Genomic DNA, 16,401 nt, shown 5'->3' on the forward strand with positions numbered 1-16,401 from the left:
AGCCTGTAATCCCAGCACTTTCAGAGGCTGGTGGATCACCTGAGGTCAGGAGTTCAAGACCAGCCTGGTCAGCATGGCAAAACCCCATCTCTACTGAAAATACAAAAATTAGCCGGGCGCCTGTAATTCCAGTTACTTGGGAGGCTGAGGCAGGAGAATTGCTTGAGCCCAGCAGGCGGAGGTTGCAGTGAGCCAAGATAGCGCCACTGCACTCCAGCCTGGGTAACAGAGAGAGACTGTCTCAAAAAAAAAAAAAAAAAAAAAAAAAGGGCAGAGGAAGGAAGGATTACAAACTGCATGTTTGCATACCCCCCACATTCATATGTTGAAGACCTGATCCCAGGGTGATGGTATTAGCGAGTGGGGACTTTGGGATGATTAGGTCACGAGGGTGGAACCCTTGTGCTGGCATTAGTGACCTCACAAAAGAGACTGGAGAGCCCTCTTGCTCTCTCTCTAGCATGTGAGGACACAGAAAGGTGTCATTAGTGAACCAGGAAATGGGCCCTTGCCAGGAACCGAATTGACTGGTACCATGATGTTGGACTCCCTAGCTTCTAGAATGGTGAGAAGTAAATATTTATTATCTTAGCCACCCAGTCTGTGGTATTTTGTTCTGACAGCTGGAGCTGACTAATGCAGGCAGAGCATCCCAGGTATCTGAGGTTAGCAGCTGTTGACATGTAGAGGTAGAGGTGAATGCCACAGACAAGGGGGGTGGAGGGCAGGGTCTACAGTGGTTAGTTTCATGTATCAGCTTCACCAGAGAATGGCACCAGGTTATTAAACACGAATCTACGCGTTTCTGCGAAGGTATTTGGTAGATGTAGTTAACATGTACAATCAGTTGGCTTTAAATAAAGGAAATGATACTTGATAATGTGGGTGGATCTCATCCAATCAGCAGAGGGCCTTAAAAGCAAAACCTGAGGTTTCCTGAAGAAGAAATTTTGCCACAAGATTGGAGCATTAACTCCTGCCTGACCTTCCAGTGTGCTGGCCTGCCCTACAGATTTCAGACTCCATACTGCACCATCAGCACGCCTGCCCAATATTCCAGCCTGCTGGCCTGTCCTATAAATTTTGTACTTGCCAGCCCCCACAAGCATATGGGCCAATTCCTTAAAATAAATCGCTGTGCCACAGTGAGCAGGTCTATGCAAACCTACCCCCAAAGGCCAAGGGAGTTGAGAGGCTGAAGAAAGAGCTGACAAATCCAATTTCTCAGAAAGAAACATTTAATAGGGCCTTATGAACAGAAGTGATGTCAGATGGCTGAGAGACAGTGGATTCCTGCACCCACCCTCCAGAAAATATCCCTCCTATAGCAAGCTTTTAGGGTAAAACATGTGCAGCTGGTCATGCCTCAGACTTCCTTGCAAAACTCTTGTCCACTCAGGAGGTCAGACAGTATCTTTATGAGGGGCGATCTATGCTACAGGCATTGTTTAAAGGCCTTTCTGTGGAATACCTTGGTCTGCATGAGTCAAATGTCAGTCATCATGATGGTTTTGCTACAATCTCTCTCTCTCTCTGTCAATGTATACATGTTTATATCTCTAATTAGTTCTATTTCTTTGGGGACACCAAGAGCGTCTGCTACAGTCCACCCCTTGCACTGCTTAGATCCTCTTGGGCCTCATGGTAGGTTTGTTTCATCTATCACTGATTCTTCAAGGTGGTGGCTGGTCCTAGTTCTTTTAAAACAAACAGAAACTTAAAGAAGGAGGCTTTCTGAAGGCTCCATCCTGCTTCCTGATCTACCATGGGTACTTCCAGCACCATGGAATGTGCCAGATCACTGGCCCACATAGCAGAGCCACTTAGTCCACAGCCTAAATGTGCTGTAGAGTCCTCTCTTACTCTGGGACCCACTCAAACTGGCAGCCATCTGCCCCATCCAGTGAATGTGCTAGAACACTATTCCCAGATATGGGATGTCTCCAGATTCCAAGAAGGCCTGTCAAGTATTGTGCCTCTATCTTTTTTTTTTTTTTTTTGCAAGGCACAACAGGTAGTTCTTGAACTGGCAACTTCACTGATGTGCCAGATCCCTGACTCTTTGTAGGGTTTATTTCCCACCCCTGCTGCACTCGATAATTCCATGGTGCTCCAATCATGTGGAGCAGGCAATAATAAATCAGGTTCTGGTGAGCAGAGGAAGCCCTGGAGGAATGAAATGCGTTGGAAGTTGGCCAGTATGCACCACAGGGGTATGGGTGAGGGGATATGGTTGGAGCATTGACATCACCTGCCACAGACATCTGGCCTCTCCTACAATCAATGGACTCTGGCTTAGGTCTGCAGAGCAGGTGAGAGACCACAAGTCTCCATTACAGCTGACAGCAGGCTTCTGCACACCTGCTCTTGGTCTTTTTGGTTTTAGAATTTGAGCAGTACCCTCATCGGCTGCCCATCTGGCCTGTCCTCAGGAGTGCAGTGGTCTATTAGCCCTCCCCACAGGTCCCTGTGGGTCAAAGCCTCCTGTTTGCCATTCCATCCTTGCTGCCTGCTGTTAATACATCATCTCCTACTTCTGATGGTTAAGTGCCGCCAGCTGGCCTCTGTGATTCTGGAATCCAAGCATTTCCACAGATGCTGGAGAACCTGGTTCCATCACAGCACCCCTACCATCCACCCTGGCCTATGGTGGGTCACCACTACTGAACCTCTCAGGGACGAAGCGCTTCTCTCACTATCACTTTAGTGAAGGCGGGTTCTTTCGTCTTACATAATTAATCTAGTCTAGCGTACTCCCCTCTGGGAGCCTTGTAACCCATTCCTAGACTCTCTACCAAGCTAGTTCTCACATCTCCTCCCCAGTTTTTCCTAAGCCTCAAGCAGCAGTCCCAGCAGGTTACTAAGACCATCTCTTGGTGTCCGTACCATGATGTTAGATCCCAAGTCATGGGACAGTGCCCCACATTGATAAACTCTCTTTTATCCAGCATTACGCTTACCCCCTCCTGGCCCAGTGCCTTCATTATCTGCTCCTAGACGTGTCCTCGTTGTTCATGTTGGTTCATTCTGCCAGGTCCTACACCACCATGATGAGATAGCCCTCTCCTCCCAGGGCAGGTCAGTGCTTCCCAGTTGAACCCCTGAGTCTTGGCCTTCATTAGCAGTCTAGAAGCCGTGAGGGGAGGGGGCATCTACTGATAAGGGCAAGCATCATTGCACAAGGCACCTGAGTCAAATGAGGCCCTGCATGGTCTCCCCGGAGATGGGGACAAAAAGGAGGGCACTGCCTCTGCTGGCCCCAACAGTTCAGGGGCATATGCAGGATTAAGTTCCTCCCTCCCATGTGCCCCAACTCTAGGTTTCCAGGACCCACTTCTTCCTCATCATGGCCTTGGCTTTAGCATAGGAAGCTTGCTGGGGCCATGAATCCAGCCTCTGTAACTCTGCCCCTCCACCATCAGATTCTTAGCCTGATTTTCACCACGGCCTGCCCCTGGCTATGCAGGGTAAGGATAGTTCTAATGCTCTTCTGGAGGACACCTAACTTTTGCACCATGCCCTGAGTAGCTAGATGGCTGGCCTGAGCCTGTCATTTTCTTCCTTTAGAATTTTGATAGCAGTCAGTGACAGTTAGCAATCCTTATATTGTCATTGCCATATGGCCCTCTGGAGCTACAGCTATTATGCTAGAGCTATTTTGCTAGCCAGTGCATCCAGTCCCACCCATACCCCTATCCCAACTCAGCAGAGTGAGTGTCTCTGCAATTGTGATGCCCAGCATGCCAGGGGTCACCTGACTACCCACAGAGGCACCCTTCTGCCATCACAATGGCAAAAGATCCAATTTCAGGACCACTTCTAACACAAACTGTCTTAAATTGGGATCCCCTGAGAGAAGACCCTCATAAGTAGCTTTTTTCTTTTTTTTTTTCCTAAGGAGGTGGTCTTAGGTAACTTCAGTAGGGAGGTGAGTGAGGAAAGGTAAATAAGTCAGTAAAAGTTGTATTATCAAGCCATTTTCTAGCTGTGGGCAACTGGAGCTCACACTGAAAAACTCTGAGCATCAATATGGAACCCAGTTCAGAGTTACCGCACCCGAGGGGCGTGGAATCTGGAGTATTGATCCTCCATGTCTCATCATTCATGGCTTGAGGGCTGCCTCTGGAGACTTATTCTTTAGCCCTTCTGGCACATACAGTCCATGAGCTAAGTGAGCTCTTATAGCAGCAAGAAGTCCTCAGGCAGAGAGTTGTAGGTTTGTAGTAAGCAGCATTTGGCATCCAGAGAAGAACGCTGAAGGGACCTAGGGGGTGGCTGAGTGCATCTGCTGCAGGGCCCACTGCTGGGGAGTAGCCCATTCTGACCTTGGACAGCCCAGGTTGCAGGAAAGCCCTTTCTCAAGATCCCAAACTGGTCTCTGTGGTAGGCTGTATATGGCCCCTCAAAGATATCAGGTCCTCATCCCTGGAACCTGTAAATGTTACCTTATTTGGGAAAAGAGTCTTTGCTAATGTGATTAGGTTAATCATCTCATTTAGCTGGGGGAGGTTATACTGGATTATCTGAGTGTGTCCTTGTGAGAGACGGAGGTTTGAAGACAGAAGAGGAGAAGGCACTGTGGCCACAGAGGCAGAGGCTGGAGCCATGAAGCCACAGGCCCTGGATAGCTGCAGCACCAGAGGCTGGAAGAGGCTGGGAATTTTTCTCCCCTAGAGCCTCTGGAGGGCGTACAGCCCTGATGACACTGTGATTTTGGCTCAGTGATGCCCATTTTGGCCTTCTGACCTCCAGAACTGTGAGAAAATACATTAGTGTTGTTTTAAGCCACCAAGTTTGTGGTATCTGTTACAGCAGCCACAAGAAACTCATACAGTGTTTTGGGATTTCATTCCATGGCTCCCAGCTCCCCTCTTCCCCCAGGACAGATCTCTCCACATTTGTAGAAAAGCCCAGTGCTTCCTGTATCTTTTTTCTTGCAGACAAAGCTAAACACAAGTTTGTCTCTACTTGCAGTCCCAGACCTCAGGAAAGACCCCAATATCAGTGGGGTCTGATCAATACCTCACTAGAGCTTTTTCCTCCTTTTTTCTGTGGGAACTCTAGAAGAACCCACAGAGTGTGGCTGCCATGCTGTGCTTGTCCCACCAACCTCTGTTCATGCCGCTCAAATTTCCATAGACTCTTGGGGAAGCTTTGCTGCTAACCCGAACTGCGTTTGTCTGCTAACACACAATGGGTTCTGGGAGGTGCGTAGGTCCATCTTGCTCACTAGCGTGTCCCATGCTTAGTCCTGGCACCATCTCCTAGGGCATCTGTCATCCCCAACATATCTCAGTCTTGCTCATAGAGGTGGGGCCACACGGGAAGGATTCTGGCCTCTCTGCCCATCCAGATTCCCTCTTTCCCACAAAGGGAGAAATTGCTGAATTGGTTGGAAGAGTCTGGCCTTCTCTGGGTCATGTTTTACTAGCAGACACAGTCATTTTCTTGAAAGGTGATACATGTTTACAGCCATGCTCAGTTTCACCTGCAGTCAGGAGGGTTGGCAACCCAGCCGTCCTTGTTCCCGGGCCAGGGTGGGTGCATGGACTCAGCATCTGTTCCACTGAACCACTCTCCACAGGAGGGAGTGCACTGCAGGAATCCTCTTTCAGGCCTCAAGCCCACGCATTAGCTCGGCTTTCCCAAGAAGCTTTGCACCAGGGACTGCTGGGTGCTTGCCTAGCTGTGGAGAAGATGCATACTGTATTTCACATTTGGCAATGAGAATCCTTGCCAGTGATTCCTCATATGTGTTGTTTTTGGCAGGAGCCAGAGGAGGTGAGTGGGAGATTTTACACCCAATACCCTACCCTCAAAATTTAAGAGGCCACTAGGAGAGCAGGGAGGTAACTCACAGCAAATGCTCAGTGCATGGTAGCAACTATGGCCACCTCCGTTATTATGATTGCTTCCACCGTTCAGTAAATAGTTGTGGAATTGGAGGAATGAATGACAACTGCAGATTTAAGCATGCTTCCTGTTTGAAATTTGTTGGGCCTGTAGGGTGCCTGTTCTCCAGTAAATTTTCAGGAGCAAGATGAAGAAGAAGGAACATCAGTCTTGGACCAACAAAGACCAGAGAAGGGCAGATTATCCCTTGGAGAGGAGTTTGTATTTTTTTTTTTTTTGAGACAGAGTCTCACTCTGTCACCCAGGCTGGAGTGCAGTGGCACAATCTCAGCTCACTGCAACTTCCGACTCCCAAGTTCAAGTGATTCTCGTGCCTCAGCCTCCTGAGTAGCTGGGATTACAGGTGTGCACCACCTTGCCCGGCTAATTTTTTTATACTTTTAGTAGAGATGGGGTTTTGCCATGTTGGCCAGGCTGGTCTCAAACTCCTGACATCAGTGATCCACCTTCTTCGGCCTCCCAAAGCGCTGGGATTACGGGCATGAGCCACCGCACCTGGCCGGGAGTTTGTATTTTCAGACTTAACTGGGCTTCCTGTTGGTTGTAGCTGGTGCCAGTTTGGCTTCATGGGCTTTTGACCTTGGAAGATGAGCTAACGTGCCCTCCTCTGCATTGCTTTGGTGCCCTGTGGGTCTTCATGTGGCTGAGCATAGGGAGTTGAAGTAACAATGAGAGATGAAGGTGTTCCAACAAACAACAGCCAGACCTGCACTGGGCCTCCTCCCAGAGTGTGGAAGTTCAATCCGAATCAATGCCAGCCCAAACCAAGCCTGAGCTTGCCGTGACCCTTTATATGTGGAAGACTGTCTCTCTGTGCGCACCTCTGTGGCTGGGCCAGCTGCCAGCGTTGTGTTTTTACCACTGGTCAGTCCTCACCTGAGGTCCCAGAATGCCTGGTAGCTGAGTCCAGAGGTATCGGGACCACCGCTTGTCACTAACTGCCAAAGAGTAATCACAGATCACTAGTTCTCCAAGGGTGTAAGGCCTGGCTGAATCTGGCAGAAGTTTCTACCTTGGTCAACCAGGACCCTGATGACCAGAACCTTAATGCAAACCATCTGGGCATCTTGTTAAAATGCAGATGCTGATACTGTAGGTCTGAGGTGGGGCCTGATGGTATTTCTAACAAGCTCCCAAGTGGTGCTGATGTGGCTGAGCTAAAGACCACACTTTGAGTAGGATAAATCTGGAGACACCGAATTCACTGGTTTGAGTATTTGTTGTGCTTCAACTTTAGGCCACTTTCTGCAAAGCTTAAACAAATCTCAAGATTCTACATTTCCATTGTGTGGAATGCTGTTTTCATGATTTTGTTGTTGCTAAGGTTTTTGCATTTGAAACTTCATTGGGAAATATCTAATCTCCATTTTGCCTAGAACAGAAAATCAACTGGAGTCATTTTCCTGGAGACCACACCTGCTCTTGACTCTCATCTTTTAGGCTGAAGATTTTGAGTGGATTTGACAATGTCCCCTTCTGCAGATTCCCTAGGACTTCTCTTCAAGAATCAACATCAAAGCCATCCTGATTGCACATTCAAATGTAAGGCACCAGAGAACTGGATAAAACAATGCCATTTCCTTCTGTTTGGCTGTGTGCCAGTGCAGGGGATTTAGCAAAGAGCTCAACGCCTTTGTGCCCAACCCCACAACCTCTGTACCTTGCTTTGATGGGGAACAGCACTGGGCTCCCAGGCTCCTGCTACTAGAGTCTGACCTTTTCCCTGGCCTCTGAGTATTTTAGGGATGGGGATCACATATACCCATCTCTGCAACTCTGGTGCCTGGCTCACCAGTTGCCTAATAAATGTGTGGATTAAATGTATACCTCTCAAATAGCTGTTTTTTAATCTCCCTGCTTGAGGGGATAAGAGACTTGCACATGGTCCCATGGCCAGTGATACAGAAGGGCAATTCTTTACAACTTTCCTGAACCGAGTCTACAACCTCATGCAGGAGGGGCCTGGAAGCCCTCTTGTCCAACCCCTCAATGAGTTGCTAAACTGAAGCTAGGTAGGGACAATGACTCAGCCCAGGCTCTGTAGCAAGTCTGAGAACAGCTGGACCTGAAGGCTGGCTGCCATGATGTAGGTCTCTGCCCCTTTCACCTTTTGGATTCTGTTTGATTTATCACCGCCCCCCAAAAAAATAAATCAAAAGAAGGATAATTTTCAGGATGCTCTAAGCTATCTAAAGGAGAAAGAGGGCTGACCCTGTGAATTTTGTTGCCTGCAAGGCTTGGGATGCCCAGCCTCTGTCCCAAGACCTCCCGTGGGTGCACTATCTGAGATTCACAGAGTATATATGCCATATATCTTGGAGCAATGATGAGACCTGGTGACTTTTTAGTTTTGTTTTTCATTTGAGGATGCAATGTGATGCATAAGAAGTGACCCAAACTTTAAAAAATATATATCTTGGGACCTAGCAATTCCATTTTTAGAAATCTCTTTTGCAGAAATTATTATACCATGCACAAACATTTATGTATAAGGATATTTGTTGCAGTTTGTTGGAAACAATTGTCCATCAGTAGGGATGGTGTTTAAAGAAATGATAGCAAATCCATCCTCCTGAATGTTCTGCAGTTGTTGAAAAGAACGAGGAAGAGCTTTTTATACGCGAACTTGGAGAGATGTTCAGGATACATTATTAAGTAAAAAAAGTGAATCACAGAAAAATATGCATAGAACCCTGTTTATGTTTTAATAAAATTATGTGTGTGTATGTAGATATATAGGAAAGATCAGAGAAGATATGCAAAACTGTAAACAGTGCTTCCTCTGGGGAAGAAGTAGATGGTTGAAGGCAAGGTGAAGATGGGCTTCTAATTTTAATTACTTATGTTAGAATTCTGAACCAAAAAAAATCAATACAGATGGTTGTCATATATTATATAATAATATTGCTGTGATTTAAGAAAATTTATAGAGGGAAGCAAACAAGGGCTTTGGTATCATTCCAACCTACGTTTGATCCTTATTTTAGTTATCTTTTGCAGTAAAAACAAGTTATCCCAAAACCTAGGTGCATAAAATCACACACATTTATTACCTCACAGTTGCTATGGATCAAGAACCAGGGTCCTGTGACTCAGGGCCTCTCACAAGGTTGGAATCAAGATGTTGGCTGGGGCTGTGGTCTCATCTGAAGGCTCTGCCAGTGAGGATCCTATTCCAAGGCCACTCATGTTCAGCAGGATTTGATTCCACACAAGCTGTTGTAGTAAAAACCTCAGTTCTTCAGTGGCTGTTAGCCAGAGGCTGCCCTCAGTTCTTGTCACACAGTGCTCTCTATGGAGCAGCTCACAACATGGTTTCCCTCCGAGGGACTGAGCATGTGGACAGAGGAAAATGGAGCAAGATGGACAGCAGTCTGCTGGGACTGAATCTCAGAAATGATGACCCATCAGTCTTGCCACATTCTATTCATCAGAAATGTCACCAGATCTTGGCCACACTCATGGGGAAGAGATTCTACTTGGAGGTGGGGATCACTGATAGCCAACACTGCCTGCCACAACTCCAGTCTCTTGTAATCACTGTTTACAAGCCGTGTGTCATTGGGGTGGTCACTTAAAATCTCTAGGTCCCAGGTACTTCATCTGTAAAATGAGCTGATAACAGCTGTCTCACAGAGTCATAGCAAGGACCTTATACACCAGTGTGTGTGAAAAATCCAAGCACAGAGCTAGCACATGGTGAGTAGGCTGTGCTGCCCATCCCTTCCCATAGCCATGAAAGATCTATGGCTTAAACATTTTTCGTGATTGTTTCTACAAGTTAGAAATCTATCCATGCAGACCCTGCCTCTCCAGAAACTCACTTTTGGGGAATTCTCCAGATAAAACTATGTTTATGTCAAGGAGCCTGGAATAAAGTTCTCTCTATTTAAAGGCTGCCGACATAGGAGCAGGCAGGATCGGGTGCAGTGTTAATAACTGTGATATGAGCATGAAGGTACCATAGATTATGGAACACTTGGAGAAAATGGGGCCTTTTACAGTGGGTCTCAGTCATTAGCAAAATTCTGCATTCAAAATTAGTCAGAAAAGGTAATTAGTGTCAAGGAGTGATTGCAGCCGCATCATTAACATGACGAATGTTGGTGCAGGCTCACACTAATGACTTATGGAATTTTCATTCAGGAGACAATCGGAGCAATTTGGTGGTCAGCAGACAGTCTGAGAATCAATCACCATGATAGTCAATAATTTATCATTTCTATTTAAAGTCCGAAATCTGCATCAGCTTAAACAGAAGTGAGTCCTGATGGAGGAAGGTTGACACCCAGCAAAATCCTGAGGCCTGGCACAGTCTATTTAAGTGGTATTCATTGTCTTCCTGCTGCAGAGCAAACAGGAAAGTTGTTTGAAGGATTTGCTTCCAATTCCATTGTAGGGCGGAAGCAGCCACATGCTACTGGCTGTTGGGAAATCAGGAGTTATATGTTAAACTAGATTTAGCTTTACAAGTTCATCTTTGGGAGACAGACTAAAGGGCCCTCTTTTTCAGTGATCTCTGAATGTTATCCTTGGTAACTGCAAGGTGGGGTGGAGTTGGCTCCCATTCATTGGGAGGATACTGACTCAGAGGGCCCAAGTATGTCTAAAGGACACCCAGCTAGGAAGTGACAATGGGAGTTCTGACCTTGGTCTTGGGTAGTGTCCATTCAGCATGAATAATATTGATGATAACAATAGCAATAGCTTTTTTTTTAAATTTTATTTTGAGACAGGGTCTTTGATATGGTTTGGCTATGTCCCCACCCAAATCTCATCTTGAATTTCCATGTGTTGTGGGAGGGACCCAGTGGGAGGTAATTGAATTGTGGGGGGCAGGTCTTTTTCATGCTGTTTTCATGATAGTGAAGAAGTCTCATGAGATCTGATGGTTTTAAAAATGAGACTTTCCCTGCACAAGCTCTCTACTCTTGTCTGCCGCCACGTGAGATGTGCCTTTCATCTTCCACTGTGATTGTGAGGCCTCCCCAGCCATGTGGAACTGTAAATCCAATAAACCTCTTTCTTTTGTAAATTGCCCAGTCTTAGGTACATCTTTATTAGCAGTATGAAAAGGGACTAATACAGCCTCGCTCTGTCACCCAGGCTGGAATGCAGTGACGCTATATCAGCTCACTGTAGCCTCAGTGTTTTGGAGTCCCACCTCCAGCCTCCCAAGTAGCTGAGACTACATGTGTGCACCACCATACCAGGCTAAGCAATAGTTCTTGAGTGGTTACTGTGTACTTGGCACTTGCTGAGCATTTCACATGTTATTTCAATTTGATCTTTACAGATGGAGGCTTAGAGGGGTGGAGCAAATTGCCCAGGGTCATTCAGCAAGGAGTTACAGGGGTGATCTTCAGTCTTAGATCCCAGTCTGCTAAGTACCATGTTATTGAGCTGCTGGGTGCAGGAAATTGATGCTAAATTCTTCTTACCTCAGCTAACTCATCTATAAAATATGAATAATAATGTGCTCCCTGTACAATTTCGAGAATTAGTTGCTTGGTAAGCTATTATGCAGGGTGCCTAAAGTCTGAAGGAAGGCAGCTATGATCCTGGTAACTGCAGCACACGGCCAGCCCCTGAGGGCGCCCACCTCCACCTGCATCCTTCTCAATCCCACCAGGGCACCGAGTCCTGCCTGGCTGCTCTAAACAGAGTCTCACGTGCCCAGCACTCCATTTCCAACTTATATCACATTTGGTCTCTAGATGCTGCCAGATTATCTTTCTGCTACATTATGCCCTTGAGTCCTCTCTCCAAAACTTCCAGGGGTACCCTACCCAGCCTTCTCAGAGTAGCATTAAAGACCTCCTGACCCCACTGCCTTGCATAATCTAGCTCCAAAATGTCCCAGAAAATTCCCTTCTGCAGGTGCCCACTGCCTGCTCCGATTCCTCCTTCTTCCCTATCTCCTTCTCTTTCTTCCCCATCATTGTCACCGTAGTTATTGTCTTTTTCATGACAATGACAATAGGACCTCATGGTAGCATCTCAAACCTTCCAAGTTCCCAGGAAAGTGTCCCCATTCCTGCCCTGTCCCTGTCCCCCAGTAGGGACTCTCAATACTTTTCCCGAACATTCTCAAGATTGAGCTGCTCAAATATGCACCAGCATCACTTCCGTGCCCAGGAAGCCTCAGAGCTATGGGCGAGGTTAGAGACAGCCTTCCCTGGAGAGAGGGTGAGCTCCCTGCATGGCTCTATCCTCCCAGCTCATGCAGTGGCCATGTGGTCCAGATTTAAAGCATTTTCTTTGTCCTTTTCTCTGTGTCTCATACGGCAGGCCACGAGTCATCATTTTTGGCTCAAAAATAATGGTCACCAAACCTCCATCCTGGGGCTGTCAGACTTTCAGGGAAAAGGGAAATCCCTGAAATCTTATGCACAGATTTTTTTTTTTTTTTTTGGTGAGACGGAGTCTCGCACTGTCGCCCAGGCTGGAGTGCAGTGGTGCAATTCCGCTCACTGCAAGCTCCGCCTCCCAGGTTCACGCCATTCTCCTGCCTCAGCCTCCCAAGTAACTGGGACTACAGGCACCCACCACCACGCCCGGCTAATTTTTTTGTATTTTTAGTAGAGACGGGGTTTCACCGTGTTAGCCAGGATGGTCTCGATCTCCTGACCTTGTGATCCGCCCGTCTCAGCCTCCCAAAGTGCTGGGATTACAGGCGTGAGCCACTGTGCCCGGCCATGCACAGATTTTAAAGAGAGGGCTCCTAGCTTTCCTAAGATCCTCAGGAGTCCATGACTGAGAAAGGCAGCCCTGGCCAACTCAGGCTGCTGGAGGGGCGACCTGAGAGATCTTCCACAGCTACCCGTCTCCAGAGTCCTGAGATTGGAAACCAGTGGCTGGAGGGAAAAGAACCCTGCAGCTAGTTTACTGCCCGGACATTGGTTTCGTAGGAAGCTGTGGGCCTCAGGAAGTAAGAGCTAACATTGAGTTCTAGAATAGTGTTGATAGTAGTGTTGATAGCATTTCATGCAGATAAACTCATTTATTCCTCCTCACAACCCTAGGACTAGGCACTGGTATTAGCCTTTCATTATGTGTGGGAAAATAGGTCCAGGGAGCTTAAATAATTTCCCCCAGGTCACATGGCTAAAAAGTGGGGGAGCCAGATTCCAATGCAGATAACTGGGCCCCAGGACCCATGTGCTCAACTAGACCACTTCCGTGGCCTCCAGCCTAGAAAGTGAACCCAACTGCCCACTGACCCAGGGGTGACCCAGACCCTCTCTGATGCCACCTAGAGACAGGAGTCCCAGGGATCTCCACCCAGGCATGGTTTATCTTTCTACTTTGCTTGGGGGTGGTTTTGCCATGCAAAAGGGTTTTCTTTCAGTGCACTCAAATGTAATAGTCTTTCTGGTAAGAAAGTTTCCCCCACATTCAGGTTGTATAAGCCTTTCTCGTAGTTTTCTCTCACACCTAGAGGGTTTCTGTTTTTATATGTAAATGTCTGACCCATTTTAGATTTTACCCCAGCGTGTGATGTGAGTTCCAGGGCTGACTTTTTTCATATGGCTGTCCAATTATCTCAAGCCCACTTATTAAAAAGAAATCATCTCTTCACGCAGATTTGTGAGGCTGGCTTTCTCATATAATAACTTTCCAGATGCAGTTGAATCTATTTCTGGACTTTCTTTCGGTCCCATTGGTCTGTCTGGTTATTCATGTGCCAATACCAAACTCCTAATTACAGGCTTTGCAGTATGTGTTAATGTCTGGTAGTGCTGGCCCCATATGGCTCTTCTTTTTCTAGGTTCTCCTGGCTAGCTTTGTGTTTTTGTTCATTCAAATAAACTTCATAATCAACTTACTGAGGTCCAGAAAAAAAAACCTAGCGGTATTTTAAAAACCACAATTGTATTCAATCTGTAAATTAAGTTAGGTAGAACTGACATCTTTATGATTATGGTCCTTTAGTCAAGAACATGGTGTGTCTCTTCATCCAAAATATAATTTTGAGGGGAAAAATAAGTTTCAAGAAGATATTAATACATACAGAATGATTACCATTTAAGTGAATTTTTAAAAACACGTAAGAGTCCATATAGCTATGGAGCCATATATTTGTTGTAAACAGACTAAATTCAGGATGTGAATGACCTGCACCGTTTCAGGGCAGGGGTTACTTCTGAGGAAGAGGGAAATAATGAAAAATGGGTGGTTTTAGCTGGTTTAAAGCCATTTAGGAGAGACAGAGAGAGAGAGAGAGAGAGATATTGATTTTAAGCAACTATGGCAAATGCTTGATCTTGGTGGAGGATAGTCTTATATTATTTTTCTATACTTTTCTCTGTTTGAAGTATTTCATAATTAAAAACAAAAGAAAAAAGCAAAGATCTGCTTCCACCGCTTACGGGTGCTCCCCAGAAAATAACACATTTTAATTTCCTTTTATGTGGTTCTGGAGAAGTCGCCTGCTGGCTGGGCCTCTGTCAGGGGAAGCCTCCAGTTCTTTCCGCGGAAAGAAATTCTATTAAGGCTTTGCAGCCATCTCGGCAGCTGGAGCAGGAAGATTTCCTTTCTTTAAATGGGCATCCTTAGCACCAGTCTCCCTTAACTGCTGAGGATGCGAGTTTTCGGTGTGAGTTTTGGAGTTTAATGAAATCTCACAATCACCTGAATTTGTGATCAGAAGGGTTTTGCAGTATTAAAAATCTGTTTCTCAAGATGTTGTAAACATCTCATTTCTTACTTTACATCTACCCTCATGCAAGATTTAAAATCACCAGGGGGAAAAAAAACCCAACAACTTCCGAATGGAAGAGGGAATCATTTCTCCTCCTGACTACGCAATCGTCTTACAAGAGCCTTATTCAGAGCAGCCGGCAGGGAATTATATTTTCACAAACTGATTTATGGCCCAGCCCGAATACTGCCCGTTTCAATAGGACTTCCGCAAGCAGATTTAGACTTGAGTTACACGGTGGGTCCGTTCAGAACCATCTTCCTCTACGACGAAACGTTTTCGTGACAAAAGTGGCCCAAATCAACGCACTGGTGCTCCTTAGAATTCTCGGCCTGGCAGGGAACACGCTTCAGGAGGCCTGCGTGGCTGTCGCCTGCATGGGCCTTCCCAGCGAGCTGTGTTTGTTTTCTGAAGTGTGCTTAATGTGGGCCCAGCCATGGGACACAATTGCTTCATTTCTATCCTCGGCAGCGGCCATGCCTACATTACAACCGCCTGCCTGGGCCCACACAAGATTTCCAGAGAAATGAGCATGGCATTAAACACCCCGTTTTACATGAGGAGAAAGCAGCAAAAGGCAGTCGGGCCTGGCAGCCTCACTCCCTCCCCAGAGATGTCTGAGTGGACCGGAAGGCCTCGTGGGGGTCACCTTTGCCTCAAGGAATAATTCCCCTCCAGGAAAGTCCCCGCCATCATCCTTTATAAAAAGACTTCCATTGCCGGCGAGGGAGTTATTTCTGAGACAGCACTGCCAACAAATGTAACCCTTTGGGAAAAGTGCTAAGTCAAGCTGGGATTCCCCACTGAGGGCTCCGGAGCCTCTGCAGTCTCTCAGGAAAAGACAATCTTGGTATAAGCATATTAATGTCGCTTTTCTTGAACCGCAAAAGGGGAATGGGAGGAGGGTTCTCCCAATTTTACCAGAATAAAAATGCCCTGAGGAAACATTTGACTTTGGAATTTTTAATTGGAATCATGAAAAGAAAGAAATGGGGAGTGGAGAAGGAAAGAAAATTGGTTTCCCATTCTATTCTCGGTCTTTCTGTCGGGCTGAACTTTGAAATGCTGAGTTTTGTCCTGGGTGGGTGAGTCCAGGGAAGATGAAGGCCCCACGCTGGGGAGTGATCTGGAAGGGTCCCAGATGTTCAAATCGAGATTCTTCATCTTTCCCCGGAGCCATCTCATCCTGTGGTTTCCTTGGCTGTTCATTGACCCACCATTCTACTAGGCACGGGTGGGGACATCTCCAGCTCCTCCCATTTCCTGGCCACCCAGGGCCATCAATGGCCAAATCACATGATTCTTCCTCAAAACTCCCCTTCTATCTGTCCCTTGTAGACTCCCAGCCATGGATGGCAATGGCTTCTCAGTGAGGCTCCCTACCTTCAGTCTGGTTTTCTTTGCCTCTTTGATTTTATAAAATGCCTAGATTGAGCTTCCCAAAGTACAACTGTGATTGTGTTACTCTCTTGCTCAAGAACATTCCAATGCTCCCCATTGTCTATGGCATAACGTCCAACTGACATCTCAGCTTCCCTTCCCTGCTCCGACTCCTCTCCGCCTGTATCTCATGCTCCCTTGGTTGCTACCCCAGCCATCCTGACCTCTCTCTGGTTCCTTGAGCCCTGTAAGAGCTTTCCAAACTCAGAACATTTGCACCTGGAACCCTAATACTCTTTCTCATGGCTGGTTCTCCACCTTTCAGAACTTGGATTAAACATCACCTTCTCAGAGAAAACTTACGTCATCACCAGTGATTCTGTCTATCCACCACGTTAACACAG

The 16,401-nt window shown here is 46.7% G+C and overlaps 1 long non-coding RNA gene across 2 annotated transcripts; it reads left to right on the plus strand.

Annotated features, from left to right (window-relative positions):
* The first annotated feature begins 438 nt into the window (after positions 1-438).
* LOC105470117 (uncharacterized) lies at positions 439-7,737 on the plus strand. Of its 2 annotated transcripts, none has more exons than XR_980296.2 (2): positions 439-565; positions 7,295-7,737. It is a non-coding gene; the product is annotated as an uncharacterized lncRNA (long non-coding RNA). The 2 variants fall into 2 exon arrangements; XR_980295.2 differs by having other exon boundaries at positions 449-565; positions 7,290-7,737.
* The last annotated feature ends 8,664 nt before the right edge of the window (positions 7,738-16,401 follow it).

This window comes from Macaca nemestrina, chromosome 9 (assembly GCF_043159975.1).
Source record: "Macaca nemestrina isolate mMacNem1 chromosome 9, mMacNem.hap1, whole genome shotgun sequence".
In the NCBI taxonomy this organism is placed as follows: Eukaryota; Metazoa; Chordata; class Mammalia; order Primates; family Cercopithecidae; genus Macaca; species Macaca nemestrina.